We start from the raw sequence: 23,049 nt of genomic DNA on the forward strand, positions 1-23,049 counted from the left end.
AATGGTGTTTGTAAATAGGATCACACGTCCACTTCTTGTACAACAATTAACCACTAAGAAGAATATATGCAGTGTATTATTTGTTGAAACTGTACTTCTGATTGGATTTGAAACTGTCTCATTGCTATCTGTTTATCAGTAAAACTTTGAAAAAAAAAAGAATAGGACTTGCCTTTTATTCAACAAATCAAAGTGCTACTTTTATCTTCCTTAGGTAGGGGATACATACTCGCAAACAACATAGTCTCATGACTTACATTTTACCAAATAAAGCAAAGCAGATATTTTTATCATTCTTAGAAAGGATTAATATTAGCTTATTCCATATTCTCATTATCTAAAGTTTTGAGTATTTTAAAATAAAATTTATGCTTATAAACCTGGATTAATCCTCTTTCCCACTAAAACCAATCATTGCAGTTTTATGAAGTTTCACAAAAAAGACTGAAGAAGCAAGATACACATGTTGACAACTAAGTGATAAAACAGAAAAGTCTGAGCAAGGACAAGCTGATCATCTCACACTGAATATCTGTTTGAACTATGCAAAATGCTAACATAGAATTTCTTCAGTGACATGAAAGAGTGTATAAAAGTCCTGAAGCATAAGAGGACACATATAAAATAATACAATTAGCTAATTACAAGATCACTGAGATATGAGTTTCAACTGAGTAGGGGGGTTCAAGTTAAATTTCAGTGATATAAGTAATGAATGAAACAATAAAGCATATGCTCCAAGTATTTTTTCACACAATCAGGTGGAAATGGAAAAAAGACATCCAGAAAAATGTAATTTGAATATGATGTAGGACATTAAGGTAAGTAAAGATATCAATACTTGTACATATATCCATATCTGAATCTTCATTTGGGAAAGATAATAATTTAGTATAATTACTTTTGAAAGCACATATTAAAGAAGGGATAATTTATGGATGTGAAAACACCTGTGAAGGGAAAGAAACAAGAGCAGAGGCAGTTTAAGTTTGAAAGAAGGTAGGGTACACCATTCTGTCTAAAAAGGGGAAAAAAGGAAATGATAAAAAGAATGAAATGTTTTGTCATTAACAGGAAGAAAACGGAGGCACTGTACATTGAATTATATTGGTCTGTCCTCAAAGACTGGATGTGACACTGGTTTACATGCCTGTAGAATGAGATAAATTGAACTATATTTCTGCCTGTGGATAATTAAGTCCTGGGGTGCTATTGGTACACTGAGAAAAGTATATTAAATAAAAAAATAATCCCATTGGAAAAGAAAGCTGGGATATGACTAACAGAATTATTTGCTGGTGCATATAGACATAATGGAAGTCAGTAGCATATTGAAGAGGTCAGAAACTAATGGAACAATATCATCATGGAGTTGTCATTGATAAGCAGAAGCTAATATTTATTCAGCTATTTCTGCATAGTTCATTAGGGAAGAGTATTCAACTCATCTGCAAATGTTAACATGATTCCCACTGACACTTTTCTGTTGTTCACAGTTCCTATTTTTTATTTTAAAATTTTTATTAGTATGTTTGCAACATATAATGTTTATATTACTTGTGGGTAGTTTGTCCACTTTAAGATTTCATTTCCCTTTGGAAGATTGTAACACCTAAAATTCTAGGAATCATGGGAAATAAAAATAAACTGATGCATGAGTAGCAATCTGAAAGTCTTAAGAGATACTTGTTTGATAAACAAAATACTCACTCATGAGAATGGCTGTCCTCAGGTTAATAGGATAAATACTTGGCTGAAATAGTGAAAACACAACCTGGAGTAGACAGATTATCTCAGTAATATATTTGTACACATACAAAAGCAGAGTCAAAAACTTTTGATATAATTATTTTCAGGCTAATAATCACTTGTTCAGTATAGATTTAAATTATTCCTCGTGAGTATGCTTTGTTAAGCTGACTGTGGGTATAATAAAATACCTTAGTGATGGCACATGTCAATGGTTAATAATGTTTTGTACTCATCCTAAACTGCAGAATTATTCAATAAATTAATTAAATGGCGCTTAAAATATTTTGCGTAATTTACAGAAATATATTGAATAAACAAGAGACAATACTATTAAATTTGTATTTTCCCTAGCAAACAGCATGAATCTTATTCATTTTTTTTCCAGAACCAGGGATTGAACTTGGGCCCTTGTGCTTGCCAGGGAAGCACTTATTGCACTGAGCCATCTCCCTGGCCAAATCTTATTCTTTTTTTTTTCACTTACATATTTGATAAAGGGTCTCACTATGCAGTCTGGACTCCTAGTGATCCTCCTGTTTCAGCCTCCCCAGCACTGGGCCTACAGGCATGCACCACTATGCCTGGTTTGCTGGCTCAGCATACCCTGGGTGCAGGGCTGGCTGGGCATGCAGGACCGGGGATAGGACCCTGGTCCCTGTGCTTGTCAAAACAGATGTTTAGTCAGCTAACCTATCTCACCAGACCTAGCATAAGTCTTATTCTGAAGCACGTTGATTTCCCTATTGTGATAAGAATGTTTTCAAACTGGATTTTCAAAAAATTTTTTTGTTCTGATGTAGGTCCCCATTTTGTAACATATTCACATACTTTTTGTTCATTCACTGATGCTTCATTGTAATCAACAATGATGTAAATCATAGTTTTCTTCTCAACAAGCTAGAATCTTATCAAACAATTTGGCTACAAAAGGAAAGCTGTTATATCAATGGATGTACACTCAACTCATCTGGAACTAAGGAAACTAAATTAAATGACACGGTATAGGTCTTCAGTGGACCAGAGCTCTTTTTGTTCTTAGGAATGTTATAAGTTATACAAATTTAACCATAACCATGATTTACTCTAGATTGATACTATATTTATAAGCTGAACCAAAGCATATTTGGTACATATACTACATATTCAAGTTTTAAAATTCAGATAATGAAAGAAATGTAGTGTTTCTATCAGCAATGTTTTCTAGTGAATTTTATCCTTCATTCTTTCAGTTGAGATTCTTTTCTCACCCAAGAGGTCACTGACTCATCTTAATTTTCCAGTGTGTTCTCTTTTTGTATAACTCGAACCTCCAGGCTTTTCAAATTTTCCTTTTTAGCAGTTATGTCCAAATTATATCTTTCACTTCTGAGGATCAAGTACCAACTCTTAGCAGTCTACTACCTCAACCATGGTTACTCACTATCCATTTGATACATGATTTCTGATTTTTTTTCAGCATTTGAAGTGCTAGAAACTCAAAATTGGTGTTTTCATTGATCTGACCTATTTATTCATCATCTTCCACAATTAACTGGTCTGCTAACTTGATTAAAAAGTACAGGCTTTAACTTTTTTCTCCAAATCTTTTGTCTGGCCCCAAATAGGCATTGACTATGCATGGGAGCAGTGTAATGGTTTGTGCCTAGTTGTCCCCTGAAAGGCTCATGCAATCATGGGACAAACTTCTAGACTTTGTGATTAACTCATGATCCACTGGGATCATTGGTGTGAATGTTGCTGGGATTATGGGTGTGAGTACTACACCCAGCCTAGGGTGGATAGTCTGTATGCAACATAAGGGAGACAGACTTGCTCTCTGTTTCTTTTGTTGCTACTACTCCTTTCCTTTTGCTTTTGCTCTTTGCCGCCACCATGAATGTTTGCCCTCTGCCATGTGCCACTCTGCCTTGGAGCCAGCTGTGTATGGACTGAAACCTCCAGTAACTGTGAGCTAAACAAACCTTTCTTTCCTTCATTTTGGGTGTTGGGTATTTGCGACAGCAATGACAGAAAAGTAACTTAAGACACAATATGAGAGAAATTTATTTTAAGTATGGGAAGGAAGAGGAAAGAGATATGGTATTATGTAAATAACAATGCATGTGCTTATTAATTGGACTAGATATTTTTAAATATCTCTTATATCTCTATTATCTAGAAAAAAACTATTTCAAAAAGAGCAAAAGATGTAACCAAGTTTAAATGGTGTCTATAAAAAAAGAAAAGGTGCAGGATAAAGGAACTATCTAAATGATGCAAAGCCGTGCTTCTACCTCAATTATACCAATTAAAAATGGTTCATGTGTGAATGAGCCACATATTTCTCTCAATTTTCTACAAGTGTAGCGAAATTACAAATTAATTTTTGTTTAGAAAATTACACAAAACATTTCAGTTGGAAGTGGAATACCTAAGTGGTGCTGTTTGGTTTATTTTTCTTGTTGGTACCTGTATATAACACACCTTAATTCCTTTTACTTGCCCTTGCTCTCTTTTTCCCTTCTTTCTCCCCTTGTTCCTATTTCCAATTGTAAAGTTCTATATCCTTATTTTAAAATAGATGTCTATATTTTTTCTATTTGGGTTATTTATAAGTTGGGTTTCTCACACAAGGGAAACCATCAGATATTTGCGTTTAAATGTCTGATTTATTTACCTTAATATTGTGATCTCAAGGTGAATTCACTTTCCTACAAAATATTCTAACTAATCCTTTTTGTGGTAAGATAAGTTATACAATGTATATTATAATATATTGTATATACTATATATATATATATATATATATATATATATATATATATATTTATTTATCTATTAATCTGTTGATTGACATACAGACTGCTTCCATGATTTAGCTGTTATGAGTTGTGGGGCTACAGACATGTATTTCCATGTATCATTATAATGCAAAATGATGTTTTAAAACTCTTAAGAAGGTATCTAGAAAGGGTATAGCTTGGTCTAGTGTAATTTTCACTTTTGCTTTTTGAGGACTCTCCACGCTGATTTAAATAATGGCTGTAGTAGTTTACATTTCTACCAATACTATACAAGTGTGTATTTTCCCCTGAAGCCTCATCAGCATTTATTATTTAATTTCTTTTTGTTATGTATTTGGTACATGGTCTCACTACATAGCTCGGACTCATAATACTCCTCCTATTTTCAGCCTCCCCAGCACTGGGATTACAGCCGTGCACCACGCCCTGACTTGGTGGCCAGCTCAGGGTCCCCAGGGGGTGGGGGTGGGGCTGGTGTGGCATATGGTGCCAGGGATCAAACCCTGGTCCCTATGCTTGCCTCAGCAGGCGCATTTGCTGAGCTATCTTGCAGCTGTTTAATTTCTTGAAGATAGCCATTCTTCGTCTAGTACATTAAAATCTCAATGTTTTAATTTGCATTTTTCTATTTGTAAGAAATGCTGAACATTTTTTCATGGGTTTATCAGCCAGTTGTACTACAAAATGCTCATTCATGTTAGTTGTCATTTTTGATGGGGTAATTTATTTTGGAAGGACATAAAATTTTAGTTCATTATATATTCTAGATGTTAGTCCTCTGTCCAAAGAGTATCTAGGAAAAGCATTTTCCTTTCTTTCTTTCTCTTTTCTTTCTTTCATTCGTTTTTTTTTTTTGTATTTTAGTACAGGGTCTACAGAGTCTCACTATGTAGATCAGACTCGTAGTAGTCCTCCTGTGTTCAGCTTCCCAAGAGCTGGGATTACAGGTGTGTACCAAAATGCCCAGTCTCAGTTGTTTCAGTGTGCCCCAGAGGCAGGGACAGCATGGCACATCACGGATCAAACCCCGGCTGCTGCATCTGCCTAAGCAGGCTGTATAATCCACTGAGCTATTTGGCTGGCCCTAGCATTTTCCTTTCATAGAGTTATTTTTACTCTTTTAGTTTTAGCTTATAATCTGCAGGTTTTTAGTTTGACATAGTCCCATTTCTTGATTCTTGATGATATTTCTTACACAATTTGAGCTTTTCTTAAGGCTTTAATTATGTCTGTCTTCAAGAGTTTTATCTTTAGTGCATTGTTTCTTTTGTACAATTTAGATCTTTGATTAATTTTGATTTTATTATAGAATATGGTGAGAGAAATGGGTCTACACTCAATCTTCTTCACATGTATAGCCAATTTTTCAGTACCATTTGTTGAAAAGACTGTGTTTTATGCAGCAACTCACTGAATGTGCCTGAAGTTGTTTGTGAATGTTCTATTGTATTTCATTGACCCACATATTGGTTTATGTGTGAGTATCATGCTGCTTATCACTGTAACTTTGTAACATAACTTGAAATTTGGAATTGTAATGTCTCCACCTTTCCTCTTCTTGCTCAAGATTGCTTATGTTAATATGAGTCACTTCTGGTTTTATATATATTTAAAAATATTTCTAGTTCTTGGAGAAATATCGTTGGTATTTTAATAGTTTTGTTCCTATTTTAATCCACTAAATGCATATATTTTATGTGGTAGTGTAAACATCTGACAATGTTGGTTTTGCCTATTCAGGAATAGGGGACATCTTTTTATTTTACAATAACCTCTGTGATTGCCTTTTTCACAATTCTATATTTTTCATTTTAGAGGTCTTTTTAACTCTTAGAATAATTCTTAAGTATTTAATTTTGCAGGAAGTAATAGAGAATGGTATTGCTTTTTTATTTTTTTCTTGGTTGATTCACTATTGGTGCATAGAAACATGACTGAATTTTTGATTCTGCATCCTGCCACTTTGCCTAATTTGTTTATTAGTTGAAGTCTTGGCAGAATGACTTGGGCCTTATATATAATGGATTAGTTTGTCCACAGATAGACTTTCATTCCTATACGTGCTTACTTTTCTTCGCCTGGTTGCTCTGGCTAAAGTTTCCAGTACTACAGGGAGTGGTAATAGTAGATGTCATTGCTTTGTTCTTGATTTTAGAGAAAAGTCTTTCAGTTATTTTCTATTTAAATTGTGTTGGCAGTAAGTTTTTCATACAAAGCTTTTATCCCTCTATACCTATTTTTTTTAGTTTTCTTTTTCTTTTTCTTTTTCTTTTTTTACCATGAATGGATGCTAAGCTTTGTCAAAGGCTTTTTCTGCATGTACCGAATGATCATTTGAATTTTGATTTGACTTCTATTTATGTGATGCATTAAATTGATTAATTTGTGGACATTAAAACATTCTTATATCTCTGTGATATGTTACTGATCCTCCTTTTGTGCTACTAGAAATCAAACCTGGGACCTCACAATTGCCAAGCAGGCATTTTGCCACTAAGCTATAACCTTGTCCTCACAAAGAATAATTTTTAATCATTTGATGTGTTTTGCTTTCAGTATTTTGCTGGACATTCTTATATCTGTGTTCATTAAAGTGATTGGCCCATAGTTCTTTTTTTTTAATTGAGTCATTGTCAGGTTTTGGAATCAAGGTAGCACTAGCTTTCAGGGATGTGTTTGGCAGTTATCCTTCCTTTCAATCTCATTAAAGAGTGAGGAATATTGCCATTAGATCTTCCATGAAATTCTTAAATAATTCAGCAGAGAATTTATTATGTCCTGAGCTTTTCTTTGTTGGTAGTTTATTTTTTCCTTTATTAGATTTTAAAGAGAATAAGAATAGTAAATGAAAGAAAGAAAGAAAGAAAGAAAGAAAGAAAGAGAAAGAAGGAAAGAAAGAAAGAAAGAAAGAAAGAAAGAAAGAAAGAAAGAAAGCAAGCAAGCAAGCAAGCAAACTAGGGCCAGCCAAATAGCTCATCGGATTAAAGCACCTGCAAGCAGGTGCAGGAGCCAAGGTTTTGATCCCCAGTCCTGCTCCTGGGGTGCACTGAGATGGCAATTGAGACTCAGCGTGTTGGTACGTGCCTGTAATCCCAGCTCTTGGGAGGCTGTAAACTGTTGGATCACTACAAGTCTGATCTAGTAGTGAGACCCTGAACAACCCGTAGACCCTTCCCTATAATACAAAAAAAAAAGAGAGAAAAAGAACAAGAAGGAAAAGAAATTGCACAAACTGATATGAATTAAATAATGGTTATTATATGGCATATTACTGTTGTCAAATTAGTTGTTCAGATTACCAGATATAAGTATGCAAAATTAGTAGAAACAATTACAAAAAGTTGATGGAAAAAATATTCATTAACTGCTCCTTTGGATAGATCAGGAAAACTTAACAATACAATTATCTAAGCTCTCCTGTGTATATATGTATATATTTCTTAGTTGGTAGGTTTTTAGTGTTACCTCAGTTTTGTTGCCTGATCACTAAACTGTTCAGTCTTTTTATATCTTCTTGGTTTAGTTTGAGCAATGCATGTTTACCTAGAAATCTTTTCATTTATGTTTGGAATAAAAATTTTGAAAGTAGTTACTAATGGTCTTGTGAATTTCATGTGTGTCCAAAGTGAATTAACCTTTTTCATTTCTAATTACATTTATGTTTTTTCTTTCATTTTGGCTAAATTTTGTCAATTTTTTAAAAGAACCAGCATTTTGATTTATTGATTATTTTAACACTTTAGCATTAATTTTATTGTATTCCATTCTGTTCTTTATAATTTCCTTTATTATACTTGCTTTAGATTTGGGTTACTCTTGTCTTTCTAAGGAGTGGAAGTACATCATTATTTGTGTTTTTTCTTTTTAATTCTGAGCTTGGCCAGTTTTTCTAATGTGTACATTTACAATTATATAAATGTACTTCCCTGAAAGTCTGCTTTTATTATGTCCCAAAGGTTCTGATATGTTACATAGACATCACTGTTTGACTCTGGGAACTATCTAATTTCTTCCTTGGCTTTACCTATGATCCAGGATAGTTCATGTATGTTCTCATTAATTTGCATATGTTTGTATAATTTCTTTATTTTCCTTTGCCATTAGCTTCTGATTCTGTTGCACTATGATCTAATAATATGCATGGTATCATTTCAGATTTTTCTTTAATCTTTAGTTGTTGATTATTTTCTAGTTAAACAGTCTATTTGTGATAGTGGGGTATTGTGATCCCCAACTACGATTGTGTTAGTGTTTCTGTGATCTTTTATGTCCAGAAGTATTTTTTTATAGATGTTAGTGTTTGGTACGTTTATAATATATTCATAGTTGCTATTATTTCCTGTTTATTTGTTCCCTTAATTATTGTGCAGGGACCTCTTTTGCTTCTTCTGACCAATTTTGGATCAAAGGTCATTTTGTCAAAAAGGAATATCTACACCTCCTTACTTTCAGATTTCCATTATATGAAATATTAAATTTAATCCTTTGAATTTTAATCTGCAAATTTATTGTGTTTCTTGGATGTAGCACACTACTCCATTTTGTTTTTTGATTCAGTCTGCCAATTTGTATTTTGATTGTGGAGTTAAGACCATTTATCTTAAAGATTATTACTAAAAGATATTTTCCCCATCATTATATCCTTTTTTGTTGCCAATGACTTATTATTCCCTTTTGTTCAACTGTTTATCCTTTTTGGTATATTCATTCTATTAGACTTTTTTGGGGTTGTTGACTTCATTACTTTTGTCTAGGATATCCTTAAAAAGTTTTTAGCATTTTGGTAGTCATGAATTTTTTAAAGTGTTCTTGGTCATGGAAAGTCCTTCCTTTTTAATCAATTTTAAGATAGTTTTCAAAGATATCTAATTTGGGTTGAAGTTTATTATCTTTTAAGTCTCAAAATACAGCATTCCAAGTTCTCCTGGCCATTAATGTTGTGTTGAAATGTTTGTTATAACTCTAATGTGTATATTCATATGTGATTTGTTGCTTTTCACTAACAGATTTTTAAACCTCTTTTCTTGTGGTTACTTTCTGAGGCACTGTGATGTGTTCTGGTATCGGGTATTTGGTGTACTATATGCCTTGTTTACATTTCTGTTGAGTTCTTTTCCTATATTTAGAAAGTTGTCTACTGTGATCTCCATAGTTTTTATATCATTTCTTCTGTCTTTTGGCTTTTTCTCTAACTATAAATAGTCTTAGGTTAGTATTTGTGTCATCTAGTAACATTTAGATTTATTTACCCTGCTCTGTTTTTGTTTCTAGGATATTTATGAGCATGTGCATTTGCCTATCTTCTGCTGGCATGCTATTTTCACATTGGTCACTTCTGATGTCCACAGTTTCAACGGAAATTTTACCTTCCAAATTTTTGTTTGGCACCTTTACATGGGAATCTAATTTGCTAAACTTGTCCATTCATATTTTGAATATTTTGGTTTGCTCTCCTAGATTTTTATTTACATCTTTAATCTTATGGATCCTTTTGTTTATTTAGCTCATTATCTAGTCGGTTATATAATCTGCGAGTTTGTTGAGCACTTTATTGATCTGTTTTTAGTAGTTTCTTCTCTTAATATTTCACATGATTTGGCCCTTTCATCTTTGCTTCCTTCTCCATCTAAGTCTCTTTGATCAGCACTGGGGATTTAGGACTTAATTAAGACATGTTGTTGCGGTTGTTGTTGTGTGTGCATGCACTGAAGGGTTGAAGGTTGAAGACGAATTACATTTGAAATATTTCATTGCTAATATGGAGATCTCTTTAGCTCGTTTCTGCTTTTTAGTGATGTAATCTAAGCTTTGTGTTCTTTATATACCTATCTTTTTACTGACTCAGTTTAAAAAGATCAGAATGTTCCCTCTGTTGTGTGAAGAGAATCCGTATGTTTTATATCATTGTCAACAAATCCAAGCACACATCATCCATGTACACTAAAACTTGCTTTGATAATTTCACCCTTTATGAATGCCCCTTATAGACTGTACTATGCTGCTTGTAAGACAATGGGACATAGAAGAACTTGGAGGGGGAAAAAGAGGAAAAGGTATGGAAAGTCAGTAAGAAGAGCAAGTAAAAAGAGAAAAGCAATAACGGAAGATGAGATGTGGTATCATAATCTGTTGGAGTTATTTCATAGCTGGACTATTAGCAGCAGAGGGGATTTAAAAGACTATTTATGAAAGTGGAAGAAGGGATTCAGAGAAGATGAAAATGCAGAGATTGTTGAAAGCTTTAATATTGTTAGAATGTGTTAATATATTGGTATTTAGTCTATGTTTGGGTACCCTATGTACAGATGTGGTGGAGTTATCCTGATTTCTCCATGGAAACTAGTATTTAGATTAAGACACTGGCTATTCCTTATTTTCTTTTGCATGTATAAAAGTCTCTATAAGCCAAATGAAAAGAGAAAATAAAGGGGAGGTAAGGTGAAAGAAAAGGTGGAAAAGGAAACAAAAAAGGCCAGGGGGGACAAAAGAAAAAGAAACTAAGAAAGATAAGATAAAAATAAAATTAGAAAACAAACAAATGAAAGACCTCCCAATTACAAAACATATAATTGAACTATCTCCACATTCCCTTTCTTTTTTTTTAAAGAAACTAAACTTATTTATTCAAAGGAATGGAAAAATCTATCCTCATTGACTTTTATGCTTAGCCAACATATCTTTGAAAGGTAAAAGTAAAGTATATTCCAGTTATACAAATTTTCTAATACCTCCAGATGTAGCATACAGAAAATAACAAAGACCATAACGCAGAAGGCAAGAAAAGTTGTTGTATGGTCCTAGATAAAGAATAAAGAGCTCTCAAAATGGTAGCTATGCAGGACTATGTAAAATATAATTATATTAGATAAACCCACTTAAAAGGTCTTCGAAGATTTCCATAAAACAGTATAAATCTTATGTCAAGTTATACACATATTTTTGATATATGTGTGTGCACACATGTATGTGTATGTGTGTGTGTGTGTAAAAGACAAGGAAGAACTAATATAAAGTCAATGGAAAATGGAAATACACTTTTTAAAGTTTCTAATACTAAAAGAAAATATCATACCATATCTTATAAGTAGATTGTACATCAAATAAGTAGTATAAATCATAAAAAATTAAGATTAAATAATATTCAAAAGATTAATTACATATTAATTAATTCAAAATTAAATTAAATATTTCAAAATAATATTCAAAATTAAAATTAAATTGTCATTCTGGTCTTCTATATATGTACTGCTTCTAATGTCAAATCAATTACTGCTATACTGTCTCTCAAGTAAATGTTTGTTTATAAAAAAGGGTAATAAATGAAAACAAGAGACAGGAAAATAATCTCATAGGACTATCCTGCTATGATGCTATACATGGTTAGATTTCTAAATTTCTATGTAAAAATATGTCATTGTTTATTTCTATTTTTTAAATATTTTTTCTTTTTTCTTCACATTCTGTAGGTATTTAAAGTTTCACATATAAATATTTGATGGAAAATACACGTTTCATGTTATGTCTAAGATGTTTGATATTCAGATAGATAGTGAGGTTCAGCTCAACTGCCTATGTAATAGGGTAATAATATCATTAAGGTTCTCTTCTGGAGGGTTAACTACTTAAGATTGCAGACCAAAAATTAGAGAAAAAGAAGAGCTACATGGATACCGACATTTTGGCCCTAACCATTCAAGGTCAGTGAAGACTCAGGACATAAGATAACCTGTAATGTAACATCATATAACTCAGTGGTGTCCCAAATTTTCTGGTCAAGGTGATTATGACGCTACAGAAGAAAGTGATCAACGATGTATAGTTCACTTAAGAAGGGTCACATGGAGAGAAAACATTCTCTGAGGCTTTCACAGAGAGCACATTGGTCAAGTGATGGCTGTGACTCATCCACATGGCTGACACTGACAAAGGATCTACAAACTGGTACAGGGTTTCAGGATAAATCTTGAGGGGATTTCACTGACCTTATCAGACCCAAAAGCTACAACTCTTGTTGCATAGGTATTGCTTTATATTGGTCTTAATCATCCAGCAGAAAAGTATAAACACGAAGTATGAAAACTAAAGCCATATTAATATGTTGAGCTGTAAAAGGCTCAAGTCAAAAACTTCTGACATTGCCAGTCCAACTGATAACCCATTACTATTACAGACTACTGGACTATATTGGATTATTTTGATGAATTCACACACTTAAAATATTTAAATGACAATGGAATATCCATCTCCAACAAAACTAAACAAAAAGGGGATATATATGAAGGACTATTTTGTAGTTACATATATATATATAATGTTTCATAACATGAAATGTGTATTTTCCATCTATATCTATATCTATATCTATATCCATACTTTCTCTTAATTCAACGAGAAGTAAGATTTGTACTAATAGTGTTTAGACAGAATATCATGTCTGCATCTTGTACTATGAATGACTACTATGAAGACAACAAAATGCAATGTATTAATTATTGTAACTGTCCTACTAACCTGTTTTGAGACTGACTCATTGCTATTTGTTTCTCAATAAAATTAATAAAAAGAAAATTAATTAAATATTAATTAATTCAAAATTAAATTAAATATTTCAAAATAATATTCAAAAATTAAAATTAAATTGTTAGAAGCCAAAATGTAGTGCATCATATGTATGAATCTGTGATCAATTCAGAGTACTCACAGAGTATTTGATTAGGTTAATATAGACAAAAATTTCAACTAAGAAAACGTTTTCATGATACACCCTGCAAAAGTCTCTTTCAAGTTCAATAGAGAAGTGAAATACTTCCATGACAAAAAACTAAAGAATTTCATGATGACAAAGTGAACTCTACACAGAATACTAAAAGATATGCTAGAGAAGGATTACAATTACCACATCTACATGAATTAAAATGGAAAGAACCCACCAAATAGGGCAAATAAACACAGGGGAAAATATTATTTTAATATTTCCAATGGCCTGCTGGTGTCATCTCATAACCCACTCTCTGTTTTACTATTTCTTAGGTGCTCTGGTTAGCAGCTATTTCACTTGCTGTTTTCTTCTTTCTGATGGGCTTTCTCCCACATTAAGTTTGGAAACTGGTTCTCTTAGCCAGACCACCAGTAAAATTCTGGCTCCATCTTTGCAGCATTCTGATCTTCTCTCCAGATGCTGTGTAGGCTGGACATGGGATGTAAGAGTTGTCATAGTCCAGATGTAGTCTGGCTTCTCTTTCTCACCAAAACACGTAAGAAGGAATACTTTTAGATATAAAAGACTTAAGTTTTTATATATGCTACAACACAATTGAAATGAGAATGATATGGTTAGAAAAATATGTGAAGTAGAAAGGTTAAACACAAAAACTAAATTTTGTATGATGCCTTTTATATTAATTATCCAAGATAGGTAAATATATAGTGGGAGAAAGTTAACTAATGGTTGCCTAGAGCTTAGCATGAGGAACTGAGAAGAAATTTTCCTATTGGAGCACCAAAAATTTTCTGATTGTGATATCTGTACCACAATGTGAATGTATTAAAATAACTAAAATGCTTAAAGGGTCAAACTTACGAAAATGATATCACAAAGCTGTTAAAAGTAGGGTAAACATTTTTTACATGGAATATTTGAGAAAATTAAGTGATATTCACATAAGAAAATTAATATGGTACTAAATATGGTAAAGAATTGATAAATGATAGTTCTATACTATTATTGATGTTGCTATTATTACTACAAAGAAAATCACTAGTAATTATTAGTTTTAGTGGAATAATTCTTACACTAGTATTATCATAATGAAAATAACTATCCTTAATGTTAGAGTCAGTGACTAATAAAATTAATTAGCTATTTTTAAATAATGACTATTACTATTAATATATTAATTATTCATACTTGATGGTTCTTTTTCTATCACTAGGATTGAGTTTAGTGCTTAGATTATGTCACCTACTGAGTATGTGATAATACAAATAAAACATACTTGAAGTCAGATAGACGCAGTTAAATGCTCATAGTTGTTACTAAAATATGTGTCCTACTGTAACCTTTTTTGCATGCCTGAAGCTATTTCTTCATCTCAAAAATGGTTCACCAATACCTACTACTACTTTGGGCTCTTATGCAGAATAAATAGGAAGATGTTTGTTCGAATGACTATTAAAGTACCTAGCAAAATCATAATCTCAAATAACTTTGGTTTTTTATATTTAAAATTGATATTCATAACATTACATATGTGATGAAATGCCATTAATTTTTCTTAATGGATCCATAGGGTGTAAACCTAAGAAAGTCACTTAAACATCAATAAACCTATATTATTCAAATATATGTTCATATGTTGCACTGTACAAATCATAATATTTAAAATAGAAAAATCATACTATTCAAAAATAACTTCATAGATTCTATTTTAATTAAACACATATTTAGTAAACTCTTGGCTTTTTTATTTTCATTCTTTAAAATATCTTAAAACAAGTAAACCTCAATTATAGAAACTGAGACAAAGTAAAGAAAGTAGTTTGAGACTGTTATTAATTTAACAGCCATTTCTTAGAGAACATTCTTAGCCCAGAATTTTCAAACTTGTAAGTAATACACATATTGCATGATCTAGGAAAAAGGATGATTTTCAATTTGAGGATGCCCCTGATAATCTCTTATATAAATAAATACATATATAAGAGATTAACCTCAGAGTATTCACTAGGGAGAAGACATGATGCCATAAAAACACCACAAAAACTGAGAGGGCTTATGATACACTCCTCCCTCTCTAAGCTCTCTAAAGTCTTTGGTTTTTAAACATTACATGAAAGGTTTCAAGGAGTTATTTAGCACTTAGAGGCTAGGGAAGGCATACAAAAATGTAAAAGAAATCCTTTATTACCATAATAATACACAAAATGCATATAATCAATCATGGCTCCAACTAATAAAATAATCATGTACTGTTATTTGTACAAACAATTATTCTGGCTTGGCATTTTAATTCAATTGATTAGTGGATAACTCAATTTGGATTGTTTATTTTATGTCTCCTTTAGAAGAGTTGATTGATTTTGGTAAGTTGAAATAACTCAAGTGTATTACAGATTTCCATTTTTAGTATTTGCCATGTTCAGGCAAATGGCGAAGAACTTCATATTTCAAAAGGTTCTGTGTTTGGCAAACTTTAATTAATTTATAGTAAATCCAGGGCTGGGGAGATAACTCAGTAGAATAAGTGCGTGCCTGGCAAACACAAGGTCCTGAGTTCAATCCCCGGTACCAGAAATAATAAAATAAATAAATAAATAAGTAAATGCATTATTCAGTTGAGGTTAGAAGATTTTTTTTTTTGTTTTTTGAGTGAAAGTCTGAGAGACTAGTATCTTTATTATATGAAGTCCTGCTATGAAAAATATCCACCTCACTTTTCCAGTCTGTTTTTTCTTTCCTACTACACTAAGAACCCCTTAATATGAAGAACCTCCTCTTATTTACCTTTATATTTCCAGGATCACACACCACGTGGGACACCAAGTAAGAACTTAATCAATGTCTTTAAAGTTTAAATTATCAGATTTTGTTGAATGTCTAGTTATCTGATTTGGAATTAAATTAGCATTTTTAGTCCAGAGTTTTGGATTAAATGATGCATTCTATGTTGTTATTTTTTTTTGATGAAGAAGTTGATTAGTTTATTTCTGACAAACAGCAATGCTATATCAAAATTCACTGCGGTAGTAATATACAACACAGTCATGAAATCTGAATCAGAATAGCCTGTGAAAATAAGATAAATTCTGAATGAGATTAAGAAAAAAAGCAAAATAAAATCTTTCATACCAGATCAAATTCATTTAGAGATAAACTTTTGGTTTCTTGAAATATCTGACATAATCCAAGTATCCTGGATTGTTCTACTGGCCTGGCACTTTCTAATATGCCTTAGGCTTTTCAAAACCTTCTTTTCAACTCTGTCACAATAAAGAAACTAAAGTGTTTGTATTTATTTTCTGCATAATACTGTCTGGCTTACTTTAAGACTTAGTAAGCTTCCAAGTAGAAAATTATCAACAGTGAAAAGAACTGGGCATAATTTCAAGTTTATCCTTATTTAAAATTAGATAGCTGATATCAACTCTGCATCCAAATGTGTTTATGACTTTATAAAAGCTTTTAAAAGTATGCTAAAGTTAATAACACATGCATTTGGGTCCTATAAAATAGCATATAAAAAAGAATCTATCTAGAACAAATATATTTCTAATAGGGTACATTCCCCATAAGATATATGAACATGATTTTTTTCTGACAAGTTCTCACTATGTAGTTCAGGCTGACCTTAAACTCACTGTTTAACCTAGACTGGTCTCAAACTCTCAGTAATCTTGCGTCAAACTTCGAAATGGGGGGATTACAGGCATGGACTGTCATATCCAGTATTATGCTATTTTGGTACTTTGATATTACAGAAAAATACAAAATAATATTTCTGTTATATAGTGTTATTTTTATGGACAAAATTAACCATATTCCCTTTCAACTGAAGAAAATATATTTAGTTCTAGAATAGTAAAGATATCTCTCTAATTTAAAGCTAAAATTACCTTCATAGAGAGAAAGTAGACAGAAGATAATAGGAAAAAAATCAATTTGTGTGTGTGTGTGTGTGTGTGTGTGTGCGTGTGTGTTGAATATACCTTTACTCTTTATATTTAATACATTACAAAAGGCAGCTTTAGTTGAATAGGCTTGATATGTGAGGATAATTTCAGGCTATTTTATTAAAAAAGTGTTTACTATCCCAAATTATATGGCTATTTGGTTAAGATTAATCTTTTTTAGCATTAAAATATGCACAAAATTTAGCAATGACCTGACATTATTAATTTAGCAAAAATGCATGTAAACTTCTAGAACTTTGATGTTAATTAATGGGTTACACCATCAAAGGAAAAAGGTCAAAATGGTGATTTTCCTAGAGAGACAACAAAATACCTGCACTAATGCTACCTCCATATACTAAAAGTACTTATTCCTACTGAAATTTGTCATTTACTGGACTAACCTTAAAAGTTTCCAGAACTGAAAAAAGTATAACTTTCAAACACACAAATAATGATTCCAGACTACCTTCTTCAAAATTACCTTGAAGTAAATATTCAAGTGTTTTCCACAACATTATTTTCCATAAATTTGCTGCAGAAGAATTTTGTCCATGGGAAAAGTGAAATGGAGAATGCATAATCATAAGATTATGATTGCTTATGATTGTTGTGGTTATCTACTACTATATAACAGGTGCATGTAACTTAGTATTCACAGATAAACACTTCATTTTACTCAGGACTTTTTGGTCGAAGCATCAAGAACAATTTGGTTCAGTAATTTGTCCCTGACCTTAGGCCACAAGCGACAACAGCTGGGTCTGAAGGATTCCTTTTCAAAATGACTTCTTGATAATTGTCTGGTGCTTTGGTGCCCATTAGTCTTCCTTGCTCCACATGGTTTCTTATGCTCTGGACCCTCGCTATCTGGGATAAACTTCAGGTAGCAAGATGGATTCAGTGTAGACAAAGAGGCTGGGATTCAAGTTGAAAGTTTTCCTTAACCTAAACTCTAGAATCTTAGAACATCAATTATTTTATATCTATATCTATATCTATATCTATATCTATATCTATATCTATATCTATCTATATTATCAAGTATATATGTAATCCCAGCACAGATAAAGTTTGAGGGGAATAAAAAACTATTTTTATGTGGTAGAAGTAGCTAAAAGATATACACCCAATGGGGCTGGGGAGATGGCTTAGTGGAAAAAGCACTTCCCTGGCAAGCACAAGGGCCTAAGTTCAATCCCTGGTTCCACCAAGAAAACAAAAAGATATATAGCCAAATTTAATCTACCACAATGTTATCTCAAATTTTAAGGCATTGGATGTGGAAAACCCAAACTTGATTATGTCCTTAGCCATCCAGGTTGGAGTTTTACAGTTTTAGTATTTCTAATTTTACTTCCAGTCTGAGCACGTCTAAAGCTGATGTGCTTGACAAAACTTAGAAAGTGAATTAAATAATTTCTAGTTTTTATTACCTACTGAGTTGTGAAAGTTCTTAGGACATCAAAGCAGATATCCAATAGCATCAGTTAGGTTTATCTATTTCCATATTTTAATCACTTGTGTTTCATAAACACTCATTATTCTGATTTTAGCTATTCCACCAACACTGAGAACTTTTGACATATATATATATATATATATATATATATATATATAGTTTCTTAAGTCACATTATTATTGAAGTATGTGTGAAAAGAACTCACAAAATGATTTTCCATTGTGAATAAATGATTCTAAACAAATCTTTGGAAAAGTTAAATCAGTTAAAATTAACTAGCCATGTGCTCCTTTAAATAACCATTCACTTTGATTGATTTTGCTTTTGTTTTTCTGAATCATATAGTAGCTTTAATGTCTTTGAGAATTAACCTTTTTTGGATGAAAAATGTGTGGGGCTTCATATTTTGATCAATGAACTTGCTTCTAAATTGTGTTACAAACTAAAAATTAATGACAAATTTTAGAATTACGTCAAATGCCATTCGAAGAAAAATTGTTTTAGCAATTTTATAGGCTAGTAATGTTAAGGGATAAAACATACACTATAGATATTTGAAACAGCACATAAAGATGTGCCTAACAAATCTAAACGAATGAATCATACAATAGTCTTTCTCCTTGCTTTACAGCAATACTTTCAGTTTTTTTCTAAAGGTTGTCTATTGGCACAGAAACATGAAAATTAACCCACATCTCCCAGACACATGCCACAGACATAAAACTAGCTCATGTTTTATTTGTTTTTTGTTTGTTTATTTGTTTTGTTGGTACTGGGATTCAAACTCAAGACCGTGTGCTTGTCAGGCAAGCACTATGCCAATGAGCTATATCCCCAGCTCTCTTGTTTTCTTTCATTAATTTCATATGAATTTTGTTTTGTCTGCTTCTATATAAATTTTCATATAAATAAAATGTGTCTAGCTAGTATCTTCATGCAAACTAATGATAAAAGATCACTAAATTTTTTCATAAGACTCTTGGCAAACTATAAAATATTCTTGGAATGTTTGCATCCCAGTTTGAAATAAAGAGATATAAAAAAATGTTATGTAGTTTATCCGCACATCTAGATTTTGCTCTTCTGAAACATGACTCACAAAACACATAGAAAGAGGCCAGGGAGATAGCTCAGTGGCATTAAGTTCCTGTCCAGCAAGTTCAAAGTTCTGAGTTCCATACCTGGTACCACAAAAAATAAAAGAAAGAAAGAGAAGAAAAAAACAAGACATAGAGGATGTGAGCAGAGTTGTAATCTAACACCTCAACATGATTTACAAAGTAATTAACACTTGCACAGTCCATACTTGTAAACATGTTTATTATTTTCTCCTTTTTATTTTGGCATATTTAACATTGGCATTCACATTCATATGCTAAATTTAAAGACTGTATCATACCATATACAATTCCAAAACAATGAACAAGTCTAATAATGTAATTTTAATTATCACTTTTAAGATAGAAATAAATCAGAACCATATTGTTTTTAATCACAATAGCTTGGTAGCATGACATGAGGAAAGGGATTGTGATGCTTACTGCCTTGCTCTTGTTGCTCAGTATTATTAACTTCATATGAATTTTGTTCTTTCTGCTTCTATATAAATTTTCATATAAGTAAAACCACAAATAAGATCCAGTCCTCCTCTGGGTCTTTTCTGGTAGTATATGAACTTTAGGGTTTTCACTCATATTGGCATTTTAATTGGGACTATGTTAAATTTTTATATCATTATTTGACGTATAACCACTTTGACAGTACTGATCCTGTCATTCCAGAGGCAGAATGGCATATCTATGTTTTGATGTGTTCTTTAATCTCCTTTTTCACAATACTATAGTTTTCATTCTAAAATTTTTCAGTTCCATGGCTAGGTTAATTTCTAAGTATATATTATCTTTTTTTTGTATTTTAGGGAAGGGTCTACAGGGTATTCAGGGTCTCACTGCATAGATCAGACTTGTAGTGACCCGCCTGTTTACAGCCTCCCAAGGGCTGGGATTACAGGCACAGGCCACCACGCCCACTCTCGATTGCCCTCTCTACATGCCCCGGGGGCAGGACCTACATGGCAGTCATGGGGATCAAACCCCAGGCCCCCGCACCTGCTTGTAGGCACTTTAATCTGCTGAGCTATTTGGCCGGCCTATATTTTATTTTTCTTGATGCTATTGTCTTAATAATTTCTTTCTCTGTAAGTTTATTATTTGGACCAGAAATGCTGCTGATTTTTGTCTGTTGATTTTGTATTCTGACATACTACTGAATTTGATTACTAATTCTATTTGTTTATTTTTATGTATTTAATATAGATTTCACAGGGTTAACAGGGTCTCACTATGCAGAGTGGACTTGTAGTAATTCTCCTGTTTTTTAGTACCCCAAGCGCTAGGATTACAGGCCCCTGCCACCAAGCCCTGTCTCAATCACTGTCCCAGCATGCACTGGGGGCGGGGCCAGCACAGCAGTTGGGGATTGAACCTTGGCTGCTGAGCTCTGCCTATGAAGGCTCTTTAGTCCACTGAGCTATCTGGCATGCACTGATTACTAATTTTAGAAGTGGTGTGTGTGTGTGTGTGTGTGTGTGTGTGTGTGTGTGGTGTGTGTGTGTGTGTGTGTGTGTGGCCAGATCAGCCCAGCCTGGTGGTAGGGCTGGTATGGGTTCTGGGGATTGGTCTCTGGGCTTGTCTAAGCTTGCCTAAGCAGGCGCTTTAGATCACGGAGCTATCTCACCGGCCCAATTCTAGAAGTTTTTGGTAGAATTTTTGGGTTTTACATATAGGTGATCATGTCTTGCTTGATTACTCTAGCTAATATTTTGGGTACAATGAATCAATATATGGATCGGAAACAAATAGATACACAGTCACAGGGACATTCAGCCATCTGATCTTTGAAAAGGGGATCTAATACACTGTCAGAAAGATTGGCTCTTTAAAAAATAATGCTAAAGAAACTCACTATCCACATGTAGAAGACTATGCCCTTCTCTGACAAAACTAACCAAAAAAGTGGGATAGAAATGAACCACCTTTTTATATCTGTATACTCAAAATAGTCAGGATAGATATACAGCTCCATTCTCTTAATTCAATGAATGGGATTATTATAATAGTGTTTGAGAGAAGATATCATGTCTGCGTCTTGTACAATGAATAACCACTAAGACAACAATATGCAATGCATTAATTATTGAAAATGTGCCAGTAATCAGTTGTGAAACTATCTCATTGATATTTGTTTATCAATAAAATTATTTAAAAAATAAACCCACTATCAGCATGTATTAAGATAAAATTAAAATTGATTGATGACCTAAACAGAAACACTTAATCTGCTAAAAAAAGATAAAATTTTAAAGATATAATAAACCTCTAACAATTTAACTTTTATTGGTATCTTAGTTGCTTTTCTCTTGTTACTGAGACAAAACACAAGACACCCAACAGTAAAAGGGGAAAGGTTTATTTAGCTGACAGTTTATAAAGGCTTCAGTTCACAAAAAGCCAGCTCCAAGGCAGTGTAGCAGATGGCAGAAGGACAGCAGTTCACAGTAGCAAAAGCAACAACCAAACCTTAACACTATCTTACTGCCCCTCTTATACTTTATCCAGGTTAGGGCTGTGTCAGTCCAATCAGTGAACTGATCCAGCATTCACCCACTGTTACCCCAGGGCCCATTGTCCCAGCATTCCACCGCCAATTAATCACACACTCTAGATTCAGCCACCTCTGAAAAACTATCGCAACATGAAGTTTTGGAGGGACATTTAGACACAGACCATAACAATTGGGAAAATCAAATGTTAAGTCAAAATCTTTCAAAGGGACTTAAACATCCAGGCTATTTTATCTTTCCTGTTTTGTAAACAATGGTTAACACTAGATTCACAAATTTAATCAAATTTTGCAAAAAGGAAAAGGATAGAGATGATGGAAGGAAAGAGCATAAAAATGAATTAAGATGTGTTATTATGTGTGATAACTTGTCATGATGAATGCATTCATTATACACTACAAACATGTAGAAATAAAAAAAATGTAATTAGTGTAAGCATATAGCCATGTATTTCCAGAATATTTTCTCACTTCTTTTGAGGTCTTATTTAGAAGTGAAAAACTCACAGTACTATGGTGAAGCCCAGGATAGATGAAAGCTCACAAACGTTAAAGGAAATATCTTAGATTAAAGGCCACAGTTTCAAAGAGATCATATCAGGACAGACTTCCAAGCTTGTAGTACTTTGAAACAAAAGGATTAGTGGCATAGGACTCAAGAAAGCTGCTTAACATCCTTAGTCTACATCTGAGTCTATAAAAAAGACAGTAGCACTCATAAATCAACTTGTTCCTTTTTGTGATATCGTATGATTTATATAT

At 32.7% G+C, this 23,049-nt stretch overlaps 1 protein-coding gene across 2 annotated transcripts in view; it reads right to left on the bottom strand.

Annotated features, from left to right (window-relative positions):
* The window catches only part of Il1rapl2 (interleukin 1 receptor accessory protein like 2), a 1,644,749-nt gene that overhangs the window by 390,461 nt on the left and 1,231,239 nt on the right, over positions 1-23,049 (bottom strand). The window lies entirely within an intron of this gene.

The sequence above is a fragment of the Octodon degus genome, unplaced genomic scaffold (assembly GCF_000260255.1).
Source record: "Octodon degus isolate 3935 unplaced genomic scaffold, OctDeg1.0 scaffold00259, whole genome shotgun sequence".
Classification (NCBI taxonomy): Eukaryota; Metazoa; Chordata; class Mammalia; order Rodentia; family Octodontidae; genus Octodon; species Octodon degus.